Raw genomic sequence first — 14,521 nt, 5'->3', positions numbered from 1 at the left:
TTTATCTCCTCCCTCCATTTCATCCCCATATTCATTAAACAGTTTCATTCCCTATCTAAACTATTTTACCATTTGCTTCTAAATTTGGTCTCATGCTAAATACTAAATATTAAATGCTAAATGCTCCATTCTTCTTATCATTTTTCCCCCTAGAACTGGTGCATACTCCCCATTGAGGTGCAGCTGATCCCTACTGTAGAGCCAGTACTCAGCCCTATTCTTCTTAAACCTAAATCCCTTCTTTAATGCATTTATTTAATAGCGACTAGCAACCACATCTGACACTCTGGTGTGGCACACGTTGCAATTTCAGAATATACTATCCTGGCCTACGTTTACCACCTAGTTCCCTGAAATAATTATTAAGGAGTTTCCATCCAGCTTTGTCATTTATGCCAGTGTGCACCAAGATTGTTTGGTCTTCGCTAGCCCATTTCAATCTGTTAACAATATCAGTTATATGCACAAGAAAGACTGAAACAAGCTGGCATCCCCAGTAGATTGCCCTAGCTATACCCTTCCTTACTGGACATTCTCCTGGCTGCTTGAGGACGTATTGTACTGCAGTAGTGCTACACCTGAACTGAAATCCCAAAAATCAGACAACGTGGCAAATTTATTGATTGTGTAAGATCAGAATAACTCTCATAGCGGACAGTGGTCTCTGCCCCTCTTTTCGTTACCCATTATCACTCTTAATCCTATACTCTCATGCCTCCGTCCCTTCGCACAGCTGCCCAGTGAGTGCATGTTCAGTGTAGGAAAAATTATATCCATGTTTTAGCCTTAAAGAGGCTCTGTCACCAGATTTTGCAACCCCTATCTGCTATTGCAGCAGATAGGCGCTGCAATGTAGATTACAGTAACGTTTTTATTTTAAAAAAAACTAGCATTTTTATTAAGTTATGACCATTTTCGTATTTATGCAAATGAGGCTTGCAAAAGTACAACTGGGCGTGTTGAAAAGTAAAAGTACAAGTGGGCGTGTATTATGTGCGTACATCGGGGCGTGTTTACTACTTTTACTAGCTGGCCGTTCTGATGAGAAGTATCATCCACTTCTCTTCAGAACGCCCAGCTTCTGGCAGTGCAGATCTGTGACGTCACTCACAGGTCCTGCATCGTGTCGGCACCAGAGGCTACAGATGATTCTGCAGCAGCATCGGCGTTTGCAGGTAAGTCGATGTAGCTACTTACCTGCAAATGCTGATGCTGCTGCAGAATCAACTGAAGCCTCTGGTGCCGACACGATGCAGGACCTGTGAGTGACGTCACAGATCTGCACTGCCAGAAGCTGGGCGTTCTGAAGAGAAGTGGATGATACTTCTCATCAGAAAGCCCAGCTAGTAAAAGTAGTAAACACGCCCCGATGTACGCACATAATACACACCCAGTTGTACTTTTACTTTTCAACACGCCCAGTTGTACTTTTGCTAGCCTCATTTGCATAAATACGAAAATGGTCATAACTTGGCCAAAAATGCTCGTTTTTTAAAAATAAAAACGTTACTCTTATCTACATTGCAGCGCCTATCTGGTGCAATAGCAGATAGGGGTTGCAAAATCTGGTGACAGAGCCTCTTTAAGTATTTAAGTCCAAGCGTCAGGTCTAAGTTGTTTCGAAGCTGTTTAACATAATTTATTTTTGTTAGCCATTAAAAGATCATATTAGCAGAAATGCTATTTTTTTTTCTCTTACTGAAAGCAATAATATTTTATTTAATTGGCTATTATGTTACCAAAACTTTTTTCTTCTTTTTACTAATAATTTATAATATTTTTCGAGTAATATTTCTCTGATGACGCGGGACCGGAAGTGGGGTGGCGGCCTAAGTTTCCTAAAAGTCTATAGAAACAAATGTAAAAAACGGCTGCTGCAGAATTCCACTGCGGACTGTCCGCAGCGGAATTCAACAGTAATTCCGCCACGTCTGAATGTGCCCATAGGCTCCATTCACACTATCGATGTATTAGGGTTAGCACTTTGACGCTAGTGTGAACAAAGCCTTAGGGCACATTCACACGTGGCGGAATTGCTGTTAAATTCCGCTGCGGACAGTCCGCAGTGGAATTCTGCAGCAGCCGTTTTTTTCATTTCTTTCTATACATTTTTAGGAAAGTTAGATCAGACGTTGCAGAAAATAACTGTGCGGAAATCAGGCTGCGGTGCAGATTTTTCCCTCCGCAGCATGCTCATTACATTGCGGAGAAGAAGCGGAATTTCACTGCAGATTTCAGCCTTTGCAATGCAAAAACTGAAATCTGTGGCAAGTCCGCTGTGATTTCTGCAATGTCTGAATTACCTTCAAGTATGGAAATGATGCTGCAGATTCGTTGCATAATTGCCCTAAATCTGCACCAACATTTGCAGCGGAAAAATTCCGCCACGTCTGAACGTGCCCTTGTACTTTATAGAATTGTAGCCACCTCTCAGCTGTGAGAAGAATTAAGCCTGTGTCAAGAAATCCTCTCGATTTGTGAAAAACACTATGCACAGAATTTGCACAATGTACATAACATCATCTTTTGCACGATATTGTGTGTCATATAAGTAAGGTTTCTAGCTGTAATGGATACACTTGTAGCAAACTCTCCTGTGGGGGTTTTTAATTGTTTTTTGAAAAATGTTCAGTTCTATTTTACCTTTAAACACTGTGATGTAATATCATATGTCTATACTTTATGCCCTAACTGAAACTTATACTGGACAGCTCTAGTGGCCTTTGTTACTCCATGGGCTGCCAGTATAAAACAGTCTGCTTCTGTGATCGCAATGCCAAGGCTAATGGGGCGATGACAAAGAGAAAGGGGTAATGTTTTCTCCCATCCCGGCCATTAGTGCTGGAGGGCGACTGTCAACCACAGTCGTCCAACAGTGTGTGATCACCGTCACGGACATGTACGTGATTCTGCAGGAAGGGGTTAATAAAAAAACAATTCTCTGGACCTTTTGATGCATTTTTTTCAAATAGCTGACTCCTAAAAATATGCCAGCCCATTAATACAAATGCAGATGTACAATTTGTTGCCCCTCAAATCCATTCACAGACTATATGCTTATGTTTACAGCAGCCCAATGTCAATGAACTGGATGCTGAGTCATCATAAAAGCTGTAGTCTGCTGATGAGAATTCCTCCGGCTGCTCACCTCCCGCTGCTTCAAGGCCATTGCACATAACATTGATTGTTACAATTTGTATGTTTCTGAATGATCTTAACAATAATTTCCCATGCAGAAAACAATCAGTGATAAATGCTAAAATTATGGTGGATTAAAATTGGTTGTCGTCTGATTTTGCTGTTCAAAATGGCAGGGTGCGTACTTGAAACGTTGTAAATGTCCATCTATAGCAGGGGTCTCAAACTCAGCCGGGTAAAAGGGCCGCACATAGAAAAAATGTGAAGTGGACGGGCCGCATTACTTTCAAATTGGATACAATCCAAAATTATTGTTAAACAATTAGTTATTCGAACTACTATAACAATACTACATTACTATAAAAATACTATAATACTATAATAATACTAATTGACTATAATAATACTACATTACTATAACACTACATTACTATAATACTACATTACTATAACAATACTACATTACTATTAGGGTATGTTCACACAGCCTATTTACGGACGTAAATCGGGCGTTTTTGCCCCGAATTACGCCCGAAAATAGCGCCTTAATAGCGCTGACAAACATCTGCCCATTGAAAGCAATGGGCAGACGTTTGTCTGTTCACACGAGGCGTATATTTACGCGCCGCTGTCAAATGACGGCGCGTAAATAGACGCCCGCGTAGAAGAAGTGACCTGTCACTTCTTTGGCCGTAATTGGAGCCGCTATTCATTGACTCCAATGAATAGCAGCGCTAATTACGGCCGTAATTGACGCGGCGTTCAAGCGCCTGCACATGCCGGTACGGCTGAAATTACGGGGATGTTTTCAGGCTGAAACATCCCCGTAATTTCAGCCGTTACGGACCCCCGCCGTGTGAACATACCCTAATAATACTGCATTACTATAACAATACTACATTAATATAACACTACATTACTATAATACTACATTACTATAACAATACTACATTACTATAATAATACTGCATTACTATAACAATACTACATTACTATAACAATACTACATTACTATAATAATACTACATTACTATAATACTACATTACTATAACAATACTACATTACTATAATAATACTGCATTACTATAACAATACTACATTACTATAACAATACTACATTACTATAATAATACTACATTATTATAATACTACATTACTATAATACTACATTACTATAACAATACTACATTACTATAATAATACTGCATTACTATAACAATACTACATTACTATAACAATACTACATTACTATAATAATACTACATTACTATAATACTACATTACTATAACAATACTACATTACTATAATAATACTGCATTACTATAACAATACTACATTACTATAACAATACTACATTACTATAATAATACTACATTATTATAATACTACATTACTATAATACTACATTACTATAACAATACTACATTACTATAATAATACTGCATTACTATAACAATACTACATTACTATAACAATACTACATTACTATAATAATACTACATTATTATAATACTACATTACTATAATACTACATTACTATAATAATACTACACTACTATAACAATAATAAATTTTTATAACAATACTAAATTACTATAACAATACTACATTACTATAATACTACACTACTATAACAATAATACATTACTATAAGGCTGGGTTCACACTGAGTTTTTTGACGCGGAAATCGCACCGCAAAACTCGTCAAAAACGGCCCGGAAATGCCCCCTATTGATTTCAATGGGAGGCGGAGGCGTCTTTTTCCCTATCTTCGGGCGTTTACGCTTCTGACCTCCCATTGACATCAAAGGCGTATTTCGCTGAGTTTTATGCCCGCGGCGCTTAATGGCCGCGGGCAAAAAACGCTGCGAAAAACTCCGCAAAAATCGGCGTGCAGGGTCAGGAAAATCTGCCTCAATCTTCCAAACAGAATTTTGAGGCAGAATCTCCGCCTGCAAAAAACTCTGTGTGAACCCAGCCTTAATAATACATTACTATAATACTACATTACCATAACAATACTACATTACTATAATACTACATTACTATAACAATACTACATTACTATAATAAAACAATACTACATTACTATAATACTACATTACCATAACAATACTACATTATTATAATACTATATTATCATAACAATACTACATTACTATAATACTACATTACTTTAACAATACTACATTACTATAACAATACTACACTACTATAACAATACTACATTACTATAATACTACACTACTATAACAATAATATATTACTATAACAATACTACATTACTATACTACTACATTACCATAACAATACTACACTACTATAACAATACTACATTACTATAATACTACACTACTATAACAATAATATATTACTATAACAATACTACATTACTATACTACTACATTACCATAACAATACTACATTACTATAACAATACTACATTACTATACTACTATATTACCATAACAATACTACATTACTATACTACTATATTACCATAACAATACTACATTACTATAACAATACTACATTACTATAAGGGTATGTTCACACGGCAGCGTCCGTAAAGGCTGAAATTACGGTGATGTTTCCGCCTGAAAACATCCCCGTAATTTCAGCCGTAACGGCATGTGCAGGCGCTTGAACGCCGCGTCCATTACGGACGTAATTGGCGCTGCTATTCATTGGAGTCAATGAATAACGGCTCCAATTACGCCCAAAGAAGTGACAGGTCACTTCTTTGACGCGGGCGTCTATTTACGCGCCGTCATTTGACAGCGGCGCGTAAATATACGCCTCGTGTGAACAGACAAACGTCAGCCCATTGCTTTCAATGGGCAGATGTTTGTCAGCGCTATCGAGGCGCTTTTTTCTGACGTAATTCGGGGCAAAAACGCCCGAATTACGTCCGTAATTAGTGTGTGTGCACATACCCTAATAATACTACATTACTATAATACTACATTACTATAACAATACTACATTACTATAATACTACAATATTACTATAATACTACTACATTACTATAACAATACTACATTACTATGAGGGTATGTGCACACACACTAATTACGTCCGTAATTGACGGACGTATTTCGGCCGCAAGTCCCGGACCGAACACAGTGCAGGGAGCCGGGCTCCTAGCATCATACTTATGTACGATGCTAGGAGTCCCTGCCTCGCTGCAGGACAACTGTCCCGTACTGTAATCATGTTTTCAGTACAGGACAGTTGTCTTGCAGCGAGGCAGGGACTCCTAGCATCGTACATAAGTATGATGCTAGGAGCCCGGCTCCCTGCACTGTGTTCGGTCCGGGACTTGCGGCCGAATTACGTCCGTCAATTACGGACGTAATTAGTGTGTGTGCACATACCCTAATAATAGCGCTAGCTGAAATTTGCACTCCACGTGCTTATTTTATCGATCCAGTTTTCCAGTTTAAGTGTCGCTAAATGCAGTCTGGCTGCTCAGTTGGCAGCGCTTGGCAGACACAAGAATATCCAGATTGGGCAGTCCCTTTTTAGATAGTGCCACAGTGCCCTCTGTAGATAATACCACAGAGCTCTCTGTAGATAATGCCACAGTGTTAGGGGCAAGCCCAGAGCCGGAGTCCTGGGCAGAGCGCTACTAGCGCTCTGCCTGGGACTACAGCTCTGTTCCTGATATCATTGTCCATATATGGACAGTGATGTCAGGGGCAAGCCCAGTGCCAGAGTCCCAGAGCTACTAGCGCTCTGCCTGGGACTCTATCTCTGCTCCAGACATCAGTGTCCATATATAGACCGTGATGTCAGAGGCTTCCCCAGCCGGAGTCTCGGAGCAGAGCCGCATTCTGACTGGGACTCCAGGTCAGCTCCTGACATCACTGTCCATATATGGACAGAGATATCAGGGGCTTCCTCATAGCAGGAGTACCGGAGCAGAGCACTAGTATATGCTCTGCGACTTCGTGAAGGAGTGCCGGCGCACTCCTCCTTCGGCCTGCTCTCTCCTCTCCTGAGGGAGCTACGGTGCCTCACGGGCCACAGATGATAGCCTCAATGGGCCGTATGTGGCCCATGGGCCACGTGTTTGAGACCCCTGATCTATAGGATTGTAGCCTATGTGTCAGGGATACTTTGTCAGAGGTATGAAAAAATGTTACGTAAAGATTCTTCAGCTCTTCTGACATGTTTTCAGCATCTTTTCTTAGAAATCTGGATTGTGCCATTACTCTGTTATTCCTCCTGAAAATGTATGAATGAATTGACAACCAGGTGTTACAATTTCCCTTGTCAATAGGGAATGTCCTATGTAGTCTGACGCTGTCAGTGCTGATTGGACAAAGTCAGACTGTGTAGAGACATGCCACATTCACAAAGAACTGTAAACCCAGTTGTCAATTTATTCATACATTTCCAGGAGGAGTAAGGCCTTATTCACACGTCAGGCTCCGAGTGTCAGACGTTTTGGACCGTTTTCCCCGGCCGTTTTCCATCCATTTTGCATCCGTTCCGATTCCATTCCGGGCCGTGTTGCCGTTTTTAACGGCCGATTTTGACCCGTTTTGCATCCGTTTTTTCCCTGTCCGTTTTAGAATTGGATGAATTTCATTTGTAAATTTTTTGCCACACACTTCCCTCTGTAAATAATGCCACACACTGCCTTCAGTAGATACTGCCACAGCCCCCCTGTAGGTAGTGCCACACAGCCCCTGTAGGTAATGCCACACAGCCCCCTGTAATGCCACACAGCCCCCTGTAGGTAGTGTCAATCATCCCCCTGTAGGTAGTGGCACACAGCCCCCTGTAGGTAATGCCACACAGCCCCCTGTAGGTAATGCCATACAGCACCCTGTAATGCCACACAGCCCCCTGTAATGCCACACAGCCCCCTGTAGGTACCTGTAGGTACCTGTAGGTAGTGCCACACAGCCCCCTGTAGGTAGTGCCACACAGCCCCCCGTAAGTAGTGCCACACAGCCCCTGTAGGTAGTGCAACACAGCCCCCTGTAGGTAGTGGCACACAGCCTCCTGTAGGTAGTGGCACACAGCCCCCTGTCGGTAAAGCCACACAGCCCCCTGTAGGTAATGCCACACAGCCTCCCATAGGTAACGCCACACAGCCCCCTGTAGGTAGTTCTACACAGCACCCCCCCCCATAGATGGTATTCCTCCTACCTGTCTGTAGATAGCGCCACCATTCCAGGAGAAGTGCCTGACATCACTGTGTCCATATATGGACACAGTGAAGTCAGGGACTTCTCCTGGAGTGGAGACACTGGCCACAGGTTCGGGGATTCTGCTTCAGTAGTGCCTGACGTCACTGTGTCCATATATGGACACAGTGAAGTCAGAGACTTCTCCTGGAGTGGAAACACCGGCCACAGGATCGGGGATTCCGCTTCAGAAGTGCCTGACGTCACTGCGTCAGTGAAGTCAGGGACTTCTCCTGGAGCAGAAACACCGGCCACAGGGTCGGGGATTCTGCTTCAGAAGTGCCTGACGTCACTGTGTCAGTGAAGTCAGGGACTTCTCCTGAAGCTGAAACATCGGCCACAGGGTCGGGGAGTCCGCTTCAGAAGTGCCTGACTTCACTGTGTCCAGTGACGTCAGGCACTTCTGAAGTGGAATCCCCGACCCTTTGGCCGGTGTTTCCGTTCAAGGAGAAGTCCCTGACTTCACTGTGTCCATATATGGACACACTGACATCAAGCACTTCTGAAGCGGAATCCCCAATCCCCAGCCACAGTGTTGCCGAAGCTGTGGCCGGGGATTCCGCTCCTACAGGGAGCAAACAAATACCCTCCTCCTCTCATGCACTTCACAGTGTGAGGAGTAGAAGGAGAGAGAGCGAGGGATGGAAGACACGGCTGTCACCCGGAACACATTCCTGTGATGGCTGTGTATTACCCAGCCCCATACACTTCTATGGGAGCCGGGCGGCCGGGAGAACGGACAAAAATAGTGCATGTCCCATTTTTTGACGGCCGGGTTTCCCGGGCCGTCAAAAAATCGGTCGTGTGAATAGCCCCATTAGGGATCTATTGTTCCTACTGCAGCCATGTGAATAAGGTCTAAGAGAGGAACAGCACAAGGCTGAGTTCTAAGAAAAGAAGCTCCAGAATTGTTATTTCATGGGAAATACAAGTATTTACTAAAACAGACATGTCAGAAGAGCTGACGGTTCCTATTTTTACACTTTTGACATAAACAAATAACAACTGAATTATAGAATAGAAAAATAATATTATACCCCATCACATATATTTTATGAAAGTAGACATCTGGCATATTGTGAAAATGCCACCCAGTATTTTACACTCATTATAAAAAGTAATGCATGTGGCTTAAAGTCTGATCTAAGCAGAGCCTGAGGCACACAACACCACCTATAAATAAAAGTTTTAGATGTGCAGAGTTCATACATGCCACTTATGCCAATGTCTATATGCACATATCTTCACATAGTCACCAGAACTGAAGAGACCAAAAATTGCTGTGATCCAGATGCCAGTACACATCCGAGTCAGAAAGTGAGGAGTAGGGGAGATTAGATGAAAAACTTCTCATCTTCCCACTCCTATAGAAGGGGAAGAATATCAGAATGCGACAATTAGGCTGGGTTCACACGAGCATGTTACGTCCGTAATGGACGGAACGTATTTCGGCCGCAAGTCCCGGACCAAACAGCCTTGTTTTGGCTTTAAGGCTCAGAGCCCATTTTTCAAATCTGACATATTTCACTTTATGTGATAATAACTTCGGAATGCTTAAACCTATCCAAGCAATTCTGAGATTGTTTTCTCGTGAGACATTGGGCTTTATGTTAGTGATAAAATTTGGTCGATATATTCAGTGTTTATTTGTAAAAAAAATAGCAAAATTTAGAGAAAATTTGAAAAAAATAAACATTTTCTGAATTTTAATGCATCTGCTTGTAAGACAGAGTGTTATACCACCCAAAATAGTTACTAGTTCACATTTCCCATATGTCTACTATATGTTGGCATCATTTTTTGAACATTCTTTTTTTTTTCTAGGACGTTACAGGGCTTAGAACATAAACAGCAATTTCTCATATTTTGAATAAAATTTCAAAAGCCTCTTTTTTTTATGTACCAGTTCAGTTCTGAAGTGGCTTTGAGAAGCTTATATATTAGAAACCCCATAAAACACCCCATTTTAGAAACTAGACCCCTCAAAGTATTCAAAACAGCATTTAGAACGTTTATTAACCCTTTAGGTGTTTCACAGGAATTTAAAGCAAAGTAGAGGTGAAATTTACAAATTTCATTTTTTTGTCAGAAAATCCTTTTTATTACATTTTTATTGTAAAACAGAAGGATTTACCAGAGAAACGCAACTCAATACTTATTGCCCAGATTCTTCCGTTTTTAGAAATATCCCACATGTGGCCCTAGTGTGCTTATGGACTGAAACACCGGCCTCCGAAGCAAAGCAGCACCTAGTGGATTTTGAGGTCTCCTTTTTATTACGCACCATGTTCGATTGGAAGAGGTCTTGTGGTGCCAAAACAGCGGAAACCCCCCCATCAGTGATCCTATTTTGCAAACTACTCCTCTCAAGGAACTTATCAAGGGGTATAGTGGGCCTTTAGATCCCACTGGTTTTTTTTGCTGCATTTTGTGGAATTAGGCTGTGCAATTGAAAATCAAATTTTTCCAATAAAAGGTACGATTTTTAAATTTTGACAAGGAATAATGGAGAAAAAGCACCCCAGGATTTGTAAAGCAATTTCTCCCGATTACGGCAATACTCCATTCGCATTTGCAGAGCTTCTGAGGTACCAGAACAGGGGAAACCCCTTAAAAGTGACCCCATTTTGTAAACTAGACCCCTTGAGGAATTCATTGTAGTTTTCATGGGGTGCATGCGGCTTTTTGATCAGTTTTTATTCTATTTTTAAGTGGCGTGGTGACTAAAAAACAGCAATTCTACTATAGTTTTTGTATTTCTATTTTTTTACAGCGATCACCGTGTGCTATAAATTACATATTCACTTTATTCTGCGGGGCGATACGATTACGGCGATACCAGATGTTTATAGTTTTTTTTATTTCTTATGGCGTTTGCACAATAAAATACTTTTTATAAAAAATCATTAACAATACTGAAGTGTTTAGACAGTGAATAGACATGCCACGGGATGTCTATTCACAATCTCTGCACACGTAAATAACAGGTTACAACGAGATCACGCTTCCTCGGCTGTAACTACCATAGAAACAGTAACGAAGTGCAGAGATTGTGAATAGACATCCCGTGGAATGTATATTCACTGTCTAAACACTTCAGTATTGTCAATGTGTTAGTATAAGACAGCACATAAGGATCTAACAGGATCCCTATGCGCTGTGTAAATGAATGGAGAGGAGTGCATGATGCTGATTGGTCAGCGACACACACTCCCCTGTACAACGCCCACTTCGTCTAAAGTAAAAATACGCCCAGTTGGGCATTAAGCAACTCATTAGCATAAATCTAAAAACGCTAATAAAGTGGTAAAAATAGATCGTTTATTTAAATAAAAAGCATTACTGTCACCTACATTATAGCACTGATCTCCTTATGTAGGAGACAGGGCACTTATAATGTGGTGACAGAGCCTCTTTAAACAGTTATCAATAAGGCCTAATGCACACGTCCGTGCATTTGCGTCCACATTTTTACGCATAAATTACAGACCCAGTCATTTCTATGTTCCCATGCACACGTTTTCATGGATCCGTGCAAAAGCTCAGGACAAGTACTTTTACGTTCTGGATTTGTGGGTTCACACTACTGGTGAAATCTATTTTTTTTTGTTGTGAATCTTTGAATCCTGATGACACACGAATGCACAACAAAGGGTTTTTGTGGTCCGGTTGATCTGTAGTTTTGCGGCCCGCAAATCCACTACGGTCGTGTGCACGGGGCCTAAATAGTAAATTATTAAACTATAATGAATTAAAACAAAAACATACTTGTTATTCCTTCACTCTTAATGACCCATACAATAAAGTTATATTGTCAATTAAGGTAAACGATAAATAGCATAACATTTTTTAAAAGCGTTGGTGGAATTGCTTTTTTCATGCATTTCGCCACAATGAAAAATGATGGTCTTTAAGGCCAATATTGGCTTGGTCTTTAAGGGATTGAAGGGATTGATGTGCACTCTTTTGCAATTATTACCTCTATAATATAACTGCTCCAATATCTTTAAAAATTTTACAAATTATCTTGAGTAAAACCTTTTATTTTGTGTCTGCAGCTTCTATGCAGACCTATTTGTCTCTTGATTACAGACTACAATCATGCCGTGTCGTCTGATTCTGACATGTTTTACTCCACTCGCTCTTCTTGTTAAACCCACCTATTGCTATAAATCGTAGATCACATTCCCTTATTAAGCAGTTACAGAGACGTATGCATTTGTATCATACGCTTACGTCTTTTGTAGTATATATACGTCATATAAGTTTTTATACGTTTGTGTCCGTTCTTACTTGAGCTAAATCAAACTGTGTAAAGATTTATAGTCTGAATATAAAAGAAGTAGGGAGTGGCTGCAGTTTTTTTCTGGCGCCAGTACTGCGGGGCTTGGCAGGGGAGGCACTGTTTTATCTCATATTCTGGGTAATTTCCAATACATGGTGACGAAAACGTATACGTTTTACGTATAAAAACGTAGGGTTTAGGATTGCATACATAGTCCATATGTCGCCATTGACTTCAATACAAATAAAAACATTTACGTGTGGTTTACGTTTTGGAAAAGTACTGAAAAGCATAGTAGACTATGCTTTTCAGGACATGGAAAAAAAAACGGGATAGAAGGTAAGCAAACAAAACGTAAGCACAAATTACAACATTAGGGCATCCGCCCTGACCATAGAAATCAATGGACACGCTGTGGTGCACGTTATGACACTGTTTTTTCATATCAAAACGTGCACGTCAGACGTACAGTAAAAACAAGATGTGAACTTAGCCTAACCTGGATATATTTGATCTTTTCCTGTCCTCTGTATCATTTCTATAAAAGTTAAAGGGGTTTCCATGGTCTGTAATATCGATAGCCTATCCTTACTTCTCCGACTCCCGGAACCCCCGCCGATCGGCTGTGTTGTGACTGTGCCTTTTTCTCCAGCTTAGTCCTATTCACATGAATGGGACTGAGAAGCTGTGAACTGCAGTACTAAGCATACGATTATTTTGAATTAGGAGCAGCTTATTTTTCATTAAAGGGGTTCTCCAGTTTCAGCAAATTAATGTTATTTTTTTGTATAATTAAAACCTATACAATTTTAAATATACTTTCAGTATTAATTACTCATCATTTTCAAGATCTCTGCATGTTGTTATTCAGTAGGAACATTCATTGTTTACTTCCAGTGGATAAAATTCTGTCCATAGTCATGTGATAGTCATGTGATTGACACACAGGCGCTTGCTGTATGATACATTTGGTGCATATTGCTAGTTCATGTTCATTATACCACCTCTTGGCTGGCTTAGCTGACACTCGTCTTCACTGCAAATTTTGGCGCAATTTTAAGTCATGTCCCTTTGCGCTAGACTAGGCCCCTCTTTTCGCTAAGCCATGCCCCCTTGTCTAGGGCAGCGTAAAAAGTGTCTAAAACAGTTAATAAATGTGGCACATGGCATATGGCATGTGCCATGTCCATTTGAGTGAGGCGTATTTTGAATAACAGATCTGCCCTACTTTTTAAGAGCGCAGTCAATAGATTCAGATGATCCTTTTTCAGTTCTAGTCAATGTTATTTACATTACTTTTATGATTTAATGATGAAGAGTCTTTAGCCAATAATGACATTACAAACGTCACATCAAGGCTTCTAAAGATGGCCATACACCTTCAGGAGCTGTGAAACGAACAACAGCTATTCCTTCCCACCTACCCATACACATGCAGGCTTGGTTCGGGCAACCAAGCATGTGTTCTCAATTAGAAGTGGGGAATAAATTGCTGCCAGACTCCTCGGGTAGCAGCTTATCTTCCTCGAGGAAAAAGAATTGGGCATGTTTGAAATTCAACATGCACAATCCTTTTTTTTTCTCAATTGCCAGACAAGCGTCAGCCGTACATGCAAGGGTATGTGCACACGTAGTGACCAAAAACGTCTGAAAATACGGAGCTGTTTTCAAGGGAAAACAGCCCCTGATTTTCAGGCGTTTTTCGCGCCGTTTTTCGTGCCATTTTCGCGCCGTTTTTTACGTCCGTTTTTGGAGCTGTTTTCATTGGAATCTATGAGAAAACGGCTCCAAAAACGTCCAAAGAAGTGTCCTGCACTTCTTTTGACGAGGCTGTAATTTTACGCGTCGTCTTTTGACAGCTGTCAAACGACGACGCGTAAATTACAGGTCGTCG

Source organism: Rhinoderma darwinii, chromosome 5 (genome assembly GCF_050947455.1).
Source record: "Rhinoderma darwinii isolate aRhiDar2 chromosome 5, aRhiDar2.hap1, whole genome shotgun sequence".
Taxonomy (NCBI): domain Eukaryota; kingdom Metazoa; phylum Chordata; class Amphibia; order Anura; family Rhinodermatidae; genus Rhinoderma; species Rhinoderma darwinii.
This window is presented reverse-complemented; position numbering follows the sequence as displayed.